Source organism: Pezoporus flaviventris, unplaced genomic scaffold, assembly GCF_033815535.1.
Source record: "Pezoporus flaviventris isolate CSIRO_AGI_PZ_B2104156 unplaced genomic scaffold, CSIRO_AGI_Pfla_v1 ptg000036l, whole genome shotgun sequence".
NCBI classification, from domain to species: Eukaryota; Metazoa; Chordata; class Aves; order Psittaciformes; family Psittacidae; genus Pezoporus; species Pezoporus flaviventris.
In genome coordinates this window covers 1,102,667-1,117,501 of record NW_026892584.1, presented here as the reverse complement: position 1 = coordinate 1,117,501, position 14,835 = coordinate 1,102,667, and the positions used below count along the sequence as shown (strand labels likewise).

Sequence of the window (14,835 nt, the reverse complement as noted above, 5' to 3'; positions counted from 1 at the left end):
CCCACCATAGTTTGCAGAGACAAATAAAAGTATCTCTTAAAAACTTACCTAACTTTTTAAAGTCAGTAAGAATCCTGTACACAAACATCCCTTTTCTGTTTTTTTTTCTCACCTACAAACCTGACTAAGTAGTGACTAGACTTAATTACAGAGTCTGAGCCAGAGCAGGGGAGGCGCCTGCTTGTGAGTTTCCACAGCACTGGGTACAACAAACCCGATAAAGGCGCACACTGTCTTTCATAAAGTCCATGACTCAAATTAGTTTTGATCATCTACATGCTTGTATTACTTCTGAATAATGGTTAAACTCTTAATTTTTCTATCATCCAAATCCTGGCTAATGAATTTATTCCAGCTTGAGCAGTATTTTTTAAATAAAATCCCTATTTAACTGGTGCATTCTTTTCACTAAAAGTCTTTTTAATATGTTAGTACTACCCGATTGATAGTTTTACAAGTATTTTGTAGGCCAGCATTCTAGAACGTATAGGTGGATATAGAGATGGATTTCTCTTTTATGTGCCTAATCTGGAAAGGGATCTGATTTTCAGAGGATGAGTGTCTAAACCTTTCTAACGTCCAGATGACTTTTGTCTAGGACTGCTTAATATACTGCGGAGAGAAGAAAGGTAACTTGGCAGCCAGCATGCTGGGGGCATAGGGATATATCATCCCTTTGATTTGCACAGATCTTTAGGAGACAATTCAGGTGCCCAGTATCTGGGATATCGTGCATAGCTGCAGGGTGCCATGAGTCTCCTATAAATGCCACACTGTGCCTGAGATGCCTGATGCAGATGTCTCAGGTACCCCAGGGTATATAAATGAATAAATAACACAAGTTGCATCAGGCATTGACTCCCAACCTCACTGCCTGCTTTTTGTTTAGGTAGTGCACCCAGGTGGAGGTTTGTTGTATATTATGCTAAATATAAAAAAATAAAATAACCATTGATCATGCTGGGTAGACAGGACATGACTCTAAAGAGCTCTGCTGAAATATCCACATATGGTATGTTGCATGATACTTTATTTGTCCCAGATGAATTGAGATGATAGGTGATAGCTGGGATCTGAACTTGTGCATCAGGAAGTCCACTTTGAATATAAAGGGGGCAGTATATGTTTTGTGAACCTACCAATGTAAAGAGGATGTAGTGGAAGAATGGGTTACAGTTTTATTGGAATGATGACATTTCTGTGGAAATGAGGCAGTTGTTTATAGCCCTGCCTGCAGCTTGCGAAGTCAGGTCAGAAACGGGGCGTGGATGGGGTTAAAGCTCCAGCGGGGGCTGCCAGGGTGGGTGCAGTAGGGCTGGGGAGCCTCAGCCTCAGCCAGGCACTGCCCTGCAGGCTGGGGTGGAGCAGTGCCTCAGGGCCAGGCAACAGAAGGAACCCCGAAGGAGGTCACTTGCAGTTTCACAAATGGCTGAGGGGTGTGGGACTGTGTGTGTATGTTTGTATGTATACACATGGAGAAAGAAACATCCAAGTCTCAGCTGGCACCCACTATAAACTGTTTTGTTTTGATTCTGTAGGCAAACCAGAGGGAGAGAAAGAGAGGTGGAGGCTGCAGAAGTGGCATTCTGTCCTGTGTATTTGGAACATAGTGACTGAAGAGAACAAAGTTATCCAGGTGGCACATCTTAAAAGCATTCTTTATGGAGGCAGTAGCTCTTTGAAATCCCCAGACAGCTTTTGAAAGTAAAGTATTTAGAATTTGCTCTAGAAACTGACCACTTTTTGTTAAAAGCATTGATGAAACAGATTCTTAATATAGAAACGAAGTACAGAGTTTATGATCATATAATTTTTATTTTTCAGAGTTGTTTTTTTTTTCTTTTTTTTTTATACCTCGGTATCTGTAGTGATGAGATGAAAGATGAGGTGACTCAGGAGAACTGGGTAAGGATAACTGCCTTCTGTGAAAACTGGCTGATGGCAGCTATAGACCTTTTCATTCCTGTACTGTAGTACTTTTTGTGCTGAGTGCCCTCTTGAGGTCTTGGGCACACAGTGACCTGAACAAATGCCGGGTAGTGTGGCTGTACCTGAGGCGTCCCTAAGTCCTTCCTTTAAGAGTTTTCCCTCTCTTTTTCTGTCCTTTGGGAGAGAAGTTCAGACCTAGTCTGGGGGAACACAATTAAGTCAGCTTTTAATTTAAGACAGAATTATGGACAACAAGTTCTTCAGGTTAAAAAATAATTAAGAACTTCAATCAAAACCCCAATGAGCCAAACTTAATCTGTTTCAGATTCAGCAGCTTTGCTTAGCTTTATCGATATATAAAAATGTGCTTCCTACTTATGTTTCTGGTTTTTCACTAGTTCTGGCTGACACTAAAGGGAAAATCTCTTCTCAGAAGGCGTAGCAGAGATCTCAGGAGGAAGCCTGTTGTCCTTATTCTTCCAACTAAGCTCTGTAGTTGGAGGAACTCTGGATGACTTCAGAAAGTACAGTAACTTTCAGGTGCTTATCTGGTTTTCTTACAAACTGTAAATTCTCTGCATTTGCCCACTTACTCCAATTCTCCCCCCAAAATACCTGCATTTATCCTGACCAGCATGCTATCTTCATTCAACGCATTTGTTATATATCCTGAGTTTAAGAAGTAGAATTCAATATTGTGTCATTATTAGCAATATTTGGTTCTGCCATGATTAATTTTGCCTTTGAAAAACCTTTAGAAATATATTTTGTTTGGACTCTAAATGTACTTATTTTGCTGCTAATGTAGCAGGTGTTATTCTTAACCATTTTTTTGAGAAATCTTAAATTTAGAGGAAATGAGCACTCGATTATTTAAATTTCCTGAGATTAGAGGAAGAACACTTTGCCAAACAATGCCTCTTCACTTCAAAACCTCTCCCCATAAATTACGTTAGGAGATCTTATTAAAAGTCTGTAAAAATTTCCTATTAAAAATGGTTGATTGCAGTCCAGACCATCACAGCTTTTGTGCTTTCAGTGAAATACCACAGCTGTCGCAAAGAAATATATTGTGAGACAAAAGGTTTTGTTTCCTTAGTCATAAATTATTTTGGTGATGCCTGAAGTAAGATAAAACTTTCACTTATGTTTGAGTGAAGGAAGATTTCCAGTGATAACTTGTTCAAAAATCTATAAAAAGAATATAAGAATGTAGATCTAGATAGCAAATTAGAATCAGACTTCCTTTTGTTTAAGGAAAGCAATTATTTCTGAAGTCAGTGAAGATTATAACCAGGGATAATAGCATAACTTTGCAAAGCACAGTGCCTTTATCTCAGTACAACCTGAAGTTTAAGCTTTCAAGTCTGACCTTTGAGAACTATTTAATAGAATCCTTCAGTGTTGGCTAGTTTTTAAACTAAAGTAAAACAATTGTAAGTAGTCTGTTTACTAATTATACTCACAAAAAAATAAACCTTTTTTTAGATTTTAAAAAATAATTAAACCAATTTGGCTTTGACCATATTTTCTATTGGCAAATGTGTTTTCTGCTAAGGCATTCTTCAGAAACAGCAGCCTTTTAGAGGAAGAAGGGCTCTATGTACACCAAATAGACTGTGAAGTATTTGCTGTCAGTACTGATTCTGTGTTCACCTTATCAAGGAGTAGAAGTGTATTCCACATATGACCTGTGTATATAATGAAAATATAAAATTACAGAGTATATACTAAAGATTATTTTCAAAATCAGTTGCCAAATGATTTTGAATAAAAGGTAAATTAGGTTTTTTGCCATTTGCTCATACATTACTGCTGTCTACATAATGGTCACATTTTCCAGCCTCCTTCCCTGCTAATTACAGAGATTACTGAATAAAGAAAGATAGTACAGGACAGTACTCAGAATTTGAGAGATATTTGGGGTTGTGTCTGCAAAAATACATATGCTTTTTCTGACTATCAATAGTATTTATAACTAAGCCAGTTCTTTTTACCCAGCGCCATCACAAGATTTTACTGTAATTTCTTTATGTATATATTTAAATCAGGAGTGTACAAAACAAAAATGCAAGATGGTCTTCCTTTCTGCTATTTAATCCAGAGAAATAGAGTATGCCATCTTGAGCCTTTAATAAGACCCATTACTGTAGCCCACTTTTTTTTTCCTTCTGAGTGATTTTTCTTATAAATCAAAATTCATTTTCATAGGGCTTTTTTATGGCAAGATGTGCTATGCATTCTTCAGGTCAACCTTGCTCAAACTGAAACAGCTATGAAGATAAATATCTAGCACAAGGTAGGTCTAAAGCTAAATAACCAGCTTTTGGGAATTATTTATTTCATGAAGATGAAGATGTATGTTTCATGTCCAATATACCTGGGGCAGGGACAAGGTGAATCTGAGTTTGTGTTGGTGAGATCCATGAGTTGATGTGTACCAGCATAAATGAGGTGCCTCAGCCATATAATTACATGTGGCTCCAGCCATTGCTGAAGGGTGTGTGGGGTACTTTTGGGATCAGGGAGGGGCACCTAAAACCTCAGTGGTCATCTGTACCCTGGTAGGATCTAGCTCTGTGTTCTCACTCATGCAGAATGGTCTTTTACAAGTAATCCCACTCATGTCAGTAAGACTTTTATGTAATAAAATGCTTTCTGACAAGAATATGGATATCAGAATCTGGCCCTGCTTGTACTAATTCCATTTTAATGAATACTTAAATGGAGTTGTTATTAAAAAAGTCTATTTCCTAATATTTAATAAATCAAAATTATAAAATCAGTTTGCCAGTTGTTGCCACTTCTGTGGCTGTCAAAGCCAGCTTCTCTTGTATTGAAAAGAGAAGTACATACTGTATTGAGGAGGGATTAATTGTAATACTTTTATCTGCTTCATAAGATTTATTTCTAATAACTAAGAGTAAAGAAAAATGGGGGAGCTTTAAACATTTATTATTTTTAGTACAGCACCATATATTCATGAGATGTTTCACAAACACAGAATTTGATTCACCTAAGAAGCTTGTTTCATGAATGAATAACTTCAAAACAGAATTTTAAAAAGCATTATTAATTTCTCTGATCATATCAATTTCATTTTATAAGATGGAGTCTTGGGCACTATGCAATAATGCAGAGATACATATTAAAGCCTTCTCAGATTTTGTAGGTCAGTCATCTAAAGATTCACAGAGCAGTAGAGTGGCATGCTGCTGGGGAAACTACCTGACAGAAGTCCCCACTGTTATGAAACAAGGTTGGACTCCCTGTATGCAAAATGTTTTGGATTTGAGGTGATGTTTCCCTACACATGGAAGAGGACTGATCTGCTTACCTTCCATGGACATTCATACCAAGGAGTAGGAAAGATGTTTATGAAGCTTTGGACTTTGTTGCACATTGACAAAATACAGATAAAAAGCAGTGAAGGGAAGGGTAAAAAAACCTGAATTCATTTAACTGAAAGATAAAACTGCCATTGTATTTAGAGGTGGCAGACAAATTCTAGCAGAGTATTATTTCCTTGGAATTTGCTAAATCTTTGAAATCTAAATGTTTCACAAGGCTGGGGAGTGTTCAGCTCCCTCGAGATGTTCATCTATGCTATGGACAAGTTTCCTGGTTTTATACCTTTACAGATGCCAGGTTTCCAGAGTCTCTAGCTTTGATCTCATCCTCCAGACACCTTGATGTGGGGCCAAGGATGCCATCTCCTCCATTGCTCTGCAGAAGCCTACCAGTCTGTTTTTATAAATGATGTGTTTTCTCTAACCATAAATATTGCCCCTAAAAGGGATACTGAAATGCAGATAATATGACTTTTCAGTAATGGGTCTTCTAATGTCAGCCGTTCTGTTTAAACTGTTCAATTTTCAACAGAATTAAAGATCTACACAGTATATTCTACCTCCTGCAGACTGCAGTTGTTAAAAGAAAATAAATCACTTAAACAGGGTCATGAGCAACAAAGGCCAGTGTGGGTTCAAAGTTTACAGGTCTCTGCATTTATCAGGTAGAAATATGCTACATTTCAGTATTTCATAAAATATCCTTTTATGAAAAAGCCATCAATCTTTGTATGGCCTACTAAAACTGATTCCTCAAATGAAAGAAATGAATGATGACACCAAATCAAGAAATCATTTATGAGTCTATATTTTTGCAAGACCACCATGAGTCTCACATACGTTTTCAATTTTGGTGAGGATGTGATTATCATGTGGATATGTTTTACTCTCACCATCTGTACTAAGGGATCTGTCAGAGCTGTGTACCCTTTCTTGGGTGGTTCAGGATTTGTTCAGATTTTTTTTTACTAGTCTGAAGTGGTTTTTATCCAGTGATAGTTATCATTTCTGTACATTATCTACAGATTTTCTGGGATATATACTTATATATATATATATATATATATATATATAAAATCACACATATCATATTCAAGTTCACATAAAACTGTGCCTAAATAACTTATTTATATCTCAAAGGTTTTTAACATTTCTGTGGAATGATTTTTTTGTGTGATTTCTGTCACACACTCCACAAAACACCATCTTAATTATGGAATTTTTTTTTATCATTTGGTCTTTCCTTACCATTGCCACACTTTCTCTAGGAGTCACCAAGCTCTTCAACCAGCTGGACAGTTAAGATACGTAAAACCAATATTGTTTAATTATGGTTGGGTATTGCAGAACTACAATACAGTGGTTTGGGGAAGGAATAATAGAAGAAATGAGTTTATTTGTCATCTAGTAATGGCAACCAGTACAACAACCAGCATGCTGCAATATAATAAGGAAAAATTATTTCTGTTCTGGCAAATGGTGTGGTCTCCCTTTGTGGCTGCGCAAAGCAAATGAGCTTGGTCTTTCTAGGTCTCCACTGAAAACAGACACAAACAAATTTATATGGTTTACTAAGTATCAATTTCATAAGAAGAAGGACGTATGGCGAAGTTAGTTTGAACTTCAGAGAAAGAACTTGATGCTTGGGATTTTAAGAGGAGCATTTTGTTCCTTTTGCTCTGGAGTTAATTTTGAAAAAAGGTATCATTCTTGCACTGGTTTTTAGGCAGTTCAGTTCACCTTCTTCAGTTTACTTGGGAATTATCTTTTTAAACTATCTTTGATTCAGTGATGAAATACAAAATACAAAAAGTATGTTCTATGCTTGCTTTGTAACTGAGAAGTTAGACTTTCACTCAAAGAATATGTGCTATCTGAACATGTATTTGTTCCTATCAACCTTCTCTTATGACACCACCAAACACCCTGGAAAGCCTTTCCTACTGAGAAAATATAAGCATCTTTCAATGAGCACTTCCCATGACAAGCCCCCCCATCTTCCTGAAACAGAATCTATCTTGTTTGAGTATACTGAAAGGTAAACAAAACTTTCTAGTCATCTGGTAATGACCTTAGAGAAAATGTTGCTGCTAGAGCAGGCAAGATAGGAAGTTCAGGATTTTAAATTTGTTTTAAATGAATCTCAGAAGAACAGTACTTCTGTAAAATTTGAGGGCTTTTGTTCCATGTGCTCCTCAAAGCACCTTGAAAAAAAATCACGGAATTCTGCAACAACTCCCTCAGATGCCAGAATAATGCCCCCAGATCCACAGACTGAGAGTTCAGTGTGCTTTGCCTTTACCTCTCAGTACTGTACTCTGCCGTTCTTGAAGTCAAGGGCCCATGAATGAATCACACATCAAAAGCATCCAAAGCATCTGGAAGTACCCGAGGCCATGTGCATGAAGTGTAAAAAGCACATAACCCACTTTGAGAAGGTGTTCATCCATTAATGGATTCTCAACCTGAAGAAAAGCAGATCAAGAACTCGGCAGCTTTAGGTGTCAGAAAGGCAGTTTCCATTCTAAGCGGAATGGAAGTATTATCTTAAAAAGTATCTTAGAAGCACTTTCCCTCCCTTTGACCCATATAAAATCTTTGGAAACCTTGTTAAATGTCCAAGAAATTGCAATGTTTTTCAAATGGCTAAGATAGTTAAATTCCATTCTGGTGACCTTCTACACTGTAAACAGTGTGTGTAATCTTAAATTTGAAGAGGAAGTCTCTAAGGAAAACCTCATTAATGTGTTCTGTAAGTCCATACAGTTTTGCAAGTGCGTTAGCATGGTCACATAGGAGTGTCATAATGTGTCACGGAGTTTGGCATGCTGCATCTGATCTGATCTGGCTGTCGGGAGGTGATCTGGAGGATGACGGATAGAACTCCAGGACAGGCTGTCAGAACACGTTGTCCGGGGAAGGCAGGGGAAATGAGTTGAAAGTTTCTTCCTCGTCTCTTCTCAGCCACTGTTTGACATGCCATGAAATGTAAACATAATTCCCTTCTCTAATAAAACATTTAATGTTTTTATAATCTGTTATTCATTTCCAAATCATAATGGTAAGAGATCTGTAGCTGATCCATGGAATCACACCACTTTTATAGTATTTTCAATTACAATTTTATTAAAGAGTGAAAGATGTTTTGTGAGAAGTATTGAGAAATAGCTATTCCAAAACAACTGGGAAGCTGATTTTCACAATATTCTAGATTTGTCTTCCAACCGTATAAAAGCCAGGGGTTCCACCAGCTAATTATGTGCTGTTACACTTTAGTTTCATCAAAAGTCAGTTATAATACAGACTAAATACAGAGTGCCTGTTTTCTCTGTATCTTTCATTATTTAACCTACATTTGCTGAATACCCTCTTATTCAATAATTCTCTAAGCTCTGTGGTCCCTTTCATGACTCTCTCTCCCCATCAAGAAATCTTTTCAGACTTCTAATCATTTGGTTGTGGCTCTGACCCTCTTTTTGAGAAAAGGTCCCAGAAGTTGTCTTGAAGAAAAGGTTTTGAAGGATATATCCCTCTCTAAGGTACCAGTAGTACAGCATGTTACTCTTGTATAAAACTCTCATAAGAGAGCAGAGGTATCTCTAAAACGCTGCAGCTTTCCATTGCTGAAGAATTCCTCTCACTAGGACTTACACTGCCACTATTATTCTCCCTTGCTGTTTAATTCTAAGAGCACAGTAATATGTGATATGTATTTGTCTTGCTCTGTCCTCAAGGACATACTAATGTGCTGCTGGGTTAGAAATACTTTCTTTAAAAGTATTCAAATTCTGGAAAGTTATTTTTTTCAGGGTAGCTGCAACCTGAGAACATCTTTCTGTAGGGAAGAGAACAGTTCAAAAACTTCTTAACTGTTTAAATGCACTGCTGGGTTTTGTAATTTAACTTTTTTTAAGTTACAGTACATAATGATGTATGAGCTATGAATTTCAAATAAATAATGTAGAATTGTAATTTTTTCTTTCTTTTCTGTAGTCAACTTTTATGATAAATCTCAGTTTTTGAAAAGCTCTGTCTTGCTTCTATAACTTAGGCATAACTCATGATACTCTTTTGGGGGGTTTTAAGTTTACTATAGCCTGTTGTCCTTCTTGCCTGGGAAATGTCTTCAGGGAACCATGTGAATCACAGAATTGTTTTAAGTTGGAAAAGACCTTTTGAGATCATAAAGTCCAGCTATTAACCTAGTCCACCACTAAACTATGTCCCTAACCTCTACATCTACATGTCTTTTAAGTACCTCCAGGAATGGTGACTCCACCACTTCCCTGGGCAGCCTGTTCCAGTGCTTGACAACCCTGTCAGTGTAGAAATTGCTCCTAGTACCCAGTCTAGACAAAACTTAAGGCCATTTTCTCTTGTCCTATTGCTTGTTACTTGTGAGAAGAGAGACTGACCTCCAGTTTGCTACAATCTTCTTGTTTTAACTCCTATTAGCATTTGGCTGGATTCTGTATCAGATGCCTTGTGTGGATTGGTGGAGTTTTACATTTGGTCTCCCCCTTTTCCAAATCACCAAGAAAACCATCTGCTTAAAGGGTAATTATATAGCTGTGCATGTTCAGTCATCTGATGTCTTTGAAGAAAAGTAGTTGGTTATGTTGGAGTGTGTGTTGGTTTTGTTAAGTGTCATGTGAAGGCTGACAGAGATCACATTTCTGTGTTTTTGCTGCTCAATCCAGATCATAGCCTCTAGAGGTAATAGATCTCTGCAGAACCTCACTGGAGCAGATCACCAAACAGTGCAGGATTTCAAGATCTGATGCACTTTTATTGCTATAATATTCTTGTCATGAAAGTGATGGGTTTTGTATTGTGATTTCATATATCAGTGTGGTTTTATGTCTAAAAGCTGAGCCCTGTTGGTAAGCTGGATGCCTTTTTCTAAAAAGCCAGTTTTTTCTTCTTAGAGATGAGTTGTTTGAAATAATAGGCTTCTGGGTGTATAGATTCATGTATGCTATAGTGAAAAGACTAGATGCCTGTATATGCAGAACAGCTGGAGTCCAACAGTGGTAACTGGAGGGAGGCTTTGCTGAGGGCTCCAGATAGGAGAAACTCCCGTGAGAAGCATCATAAAAATTTACCAGAGTATGGTTCAGTCACGAATTCAATGGATTTGTCCAACAGAATGACACCAGTAACCAGCTACTACCCTTGGCCAACAACAGGTTACATTTTGCTCTGAGGGTAGGTTTTAAGCACCACGTTTGCTGTTGCATCTCTGCTTTTGGAACTGCTAGGCAAGCTGCAAATGCTTGCTAGATGGACTGTGCCTCAGACCACTGTAGCCCAGTATAGCATTATAAAACCCAGAACAATCCAGCCAACTGGATCAAATCACCGAGGACATCTGTTTACTACTCTAAAAAAAAATCACATAGTTCTTTTTCCCCCTTCTCTTAAAGGAATGCAATAGAAGACTGGGATTTTTTATCACATCTTCCCTGAAGCAGATGTCTACAGACAAGTTGTAAAGTCCTGAAATGTGGTTTGTAATAGATGTGTATAAGCTACAGACATCTATGTATTCGTTCTTTAGTGAAGCAGAGGGCATCTCTAACCCCACTGTAAGACTTCTGGTGGTTCAATTCCATACTCATCGGTGATGATTCAGGTTTCCTCATAGCTGCTTTCTGACATCTGTGGGATATACATTTGCATGAATGTCCCAGCACAATTTGGGAGTGACACCAGGAGTCACAGAGTGGCACTGTGCTGAGTAATCACAATCTTCTCAATCTCTCATGACCAGTTTACAAGGAGGAGCTGGGTATTTTGGAATCCCAGTGTTGCCCTAGAAAATCATTGCTGTGGAATGTCAGACCACAAGTGGTAGAGCCACGTGCTAGGTTTTGAGTGGCACTCAGCAGTGGAGTGTCATGGCAATCTGAGAGAGGCTTCTGTAGTAGCTCTTGTTTTGCAGTTCTTTGGTCCCTCCAGGTCCAAGCTTAGCTGCTGTTACTAGAAGTCCTGGCCTTGTATGCACATGAGATACACCTGACCAGCTGATTGGCATCACCTTGCCTTTTAAAGAGGCAGCATCTTGTCATTGCTGTGATATTGCCATCAGGAAAATAACCCTTGAATTCAATCCAACTTTTCTTCAGTGATGTGATTTTGAAGGCTTCCTCTTTGCTATCTTTAGCGTGGACTTTCAGATGCAATAGCCACTCATGCTCCACATTATCCTGAGAGGTGGTGCTATTATTATTGTCCTATCTGTGCTTCATTTGTTGAGAAGTGGAGGAGCAGAGCCCTCAAGGGCTGGTCCCCAGGCTCTACAGCAGGAGCTTGGGAAGGATGCATAGTTCTTTCGCTGAGCTTCAACATTAATGGTAGCACTGAAACATCTCAGTCAACAGTTTTATGCTTATAAGTTTTTAATTTTTAAGCAAAGTATGACAAAATTTAGAGGGACAGAATTTAGACCCAAATACTTGGAAATACTTGAAAGTTAATTTCACTTTAAAGTTCTTTAAAAATATTTTTGGTGAGAAAATGTTTGTTTTCTCTGTGCAGTATGGTAAGGCGAGGTCTATAAATTGGTTGCCTGTTTTCTGTGTTAAATGTATATATTCATGGTAAAGGTCTTTAGTGGCACTGAGTCTTTTTTATGTTGTGCTCTGTAGAAAATAAGACATGAGGATTTTTAAAAGCTGTTGTTTTTCTTGACTTCACCTTCATTAATCTTATTTAGTTTCTGTAAGGGGCTATTTTGTAAGCTCCACCGATGGGTAATGTTTTCTTTTCCAAAGTGTGTGATTCTTCTATTCAAATCACTGATTTTCACTGTTTCACTCCAGTGGTTTAGTGCTTCCCAGGCCTCAAGGAATGAGTTTAATTAGAAATGCTGAATAAATTCTGAGACATGATTCATCTTTCTTGTCACTCAGACGTAAGTACAAAAGTGCAATTTTAAGATGCTCTTAAAAGCCTTGTGAGAATGGCTTCTTCTATATAACTGGGAAAAGAGTCACATGTTAATTTGGAAAAAAAGGATTTTACCTGTCTGTCTGTTTTCAATTTAGCTAAAAGATGGAGGACTCAGTCATATGTCCTTGAAGTCACTGGTATGTTGTGTTCAAAATACTGAGCTATGAGCAGTACTTAGCACAAACATTCCAAATTAAAACTGTGCAGTGGAGCTTTTTTAGATTAAGTAATTGACTTGGCAAATTGCAAAACTATCCCAGATTTAATATGATTTAATTTGCCTCTGGCTTTTTGTATTTTCATTTGCACATACAGAAATCCATTTTCTCCAGTGATCCTGACTGTTGCAGTGCAGAGGTCCAAATTTTGTCATGTCTTTTTCTCTGAACCAAGAGAAGGTATATTTCTAAGACATAGCATCATGTGGGGAAGATAGGGAATGCAGAAAAGGAAAGAAGTGAACTCCAGAAGGTTGGGTTTAAATTTAAAACTTTGATTCAGTATGCCCCAGTAGCACTGCCAGCAGTACAGAGAGCAAGAGTATTTTGCCATTGTATATCCCCTTCCAGCTATTAACAGATGACAACAGTGCCTCACAACAGCTGTGGGAAGAGGGGTCAAAGTAGTTAGTACCTTACTCAAGGAGAGCTGTAACCCAAACGAAGCTGAACTGCCTGACTGAGAGCCCCAGACTGAATCCTGAGATCACTTCCTCCACTCCAGCACATGAATAAAAAAATACAGGTTGTTTAGCACCTTCCTTATATAGACACAAAGAAGTTAAGGACAAATGGTGGCTGTAGGCAGTTCCCTGGATTTTGTCATATTCGAACAGATTCCAAATGTTATTTTTAACATAATATTAAAAGAAAGCCCTTGCTATTAATTTCATATTTACTACAGTTACAGTGACCCTAATGAATTTTTTAAAATTAATTTGACAGATGTCACAAATATTTTAAATACAGTTTAATATCATTAAATATAAACTTTCCTAGAAAAAAGAGTTCTATAGAGGGAATGTAGGATAAATGCAAATGTTGGATTCTGGAAAGTGAAGGGTATTGCATATTACTTAGTACACAAGATGGGTGCTAGGGAATAAAGTTTATGGAGCAACAAGGTTCTCTTTCCCATGTCTTGTCAGTACTTTTCACCTAGAAGTACAACCTCCCCTCTAAGGGAATCTGCTTATTAATTTAGCTCTTAGGTATTATGTATAGTTGGTGACCTTAGAAACTTTTATTTTCTAGATTCATTTATTACTTTGCTCTCATGTGACAGCCAAGAGCCTTTGAGAAAGCTTTGAGAAGGAAGGGTAATAAAGCCTTTGAGAAGGAAGGTTTGTTCCACTTCCCTTGAGACACAATCTTGGTTTATGTTAAGTTTGCACAATTTTTTTCACCTTGATGGCCCTAGTTCTGCTTGGAAGAACGGCAAAGTTCTTTACATTGAATGAGAACTTGTGAAGCAGTGCAAATATATAGTTATCATCCAGGCAAGCAGAAATATGAAATGAAAGATCTGAGGACTAGATTCTACTGGATTCCAATACTTCATAAACTTTAGAGCTCTGGTAGGGTCCCCAGCTGGAATATAAATAAAGCAAACCCTTTCAAAGGTTTATAGCACTATACTTAGTTCTCTCTTACTTCCGTAATTTACGGTGCAAATTCACAAGCTATGATATGTGTTGGTCACAGAACTGATGGCAATAATTTCAGAATATGAATGAGAGCATCTGAGTTGCTGTTTACATTTGTTTCACAAAGTCAGTTTTTTATCTTTGCATCATTTAACCTCAGAAATATGGCTGGGTTAGGCAGGCAGATGGAGCCTTCTGTGGAACAGAACGTTTGCTTTCCATAACTTCATTAGTTTCTTCCATGAAAAAACATACCATTTGCTTTCCCTCTGCTATTCCTCTGCAAGAATACAAATCAAAGTAATGTAAATAAAAATAAGCAGCATCTTCCCTTTGTGAAAGAAATAAGGATGCTGGGACTCAGAAATTCTTCATTTTATTTTGGCTCTATAGTGACTTAGATAAAGTGAAAGACCAGGCAGCAAGCCTGCATAACACTCAAATATCGTGTAACCCTGGTTTGCAGACTTTCGTTACTGCACGTAAACTTTGCTTGGTTTTAGTTGCAGATGAATTTCTCTGTGCCTAACTTTGATGCCTTTGAATTTCAGTTTCCATATCTGTAAAACGGGAGAGAGATGATAAAGCTTTCTCCAATAGTTGTCAGTTGCCGTGAGTTTTCTTTGGCCTGAAGATTATGGTAATGAGTCCTACTATTGTTTACCAAAAATGGAATCCATTGTAAACAGTAACTGTGTGCTAACACTTTTTTGTGTTTGATGTCCAGAATACTTTAGACTAATCCAGGTATAGCTTGGTGTGATTTAATGGTCTGTGCTATGTGGGAGTTCAGATAAGGTAATAACAAAGGCTATTTCAAATCTATACCTCAGGAAGCCTTTTTTTACCAGGGAAAAAAGAGAACCTTCACTTGTTCAGTTACTGGTGACTCTGAGTTAAGGCACTGCCACTTTGTGATACCAAATCAGGATCATTCTTTCATTGTGGTATGACTGG

At 37.7% G+C, this 14,835-nt stretch overlaps 1 long non-coding RNA gene across 1 annotated transcript; it reads left to right on the top strand.

Moving 5' to 3' along the window:
• Nucleotides 1–1,396: 1,396 nt before the first annotated feature.
• Nucleotides 1,397–4,125, top strand: LOC133274057 (uncharacterized). Its single transcript, XR_009745014.1, has 3 exons — nucleotides 1,397–1,492; nucleotides 1,539–1,636; nucleotides 2,328–4,125. It is a non-coding gene; the product is annotated as an uncharacterized LOC133274057 (long non-coding RNA).
• The last annotated feature ends 10,710 nt before the right edge of the window (nucleotides 4,126–14,835 follow it).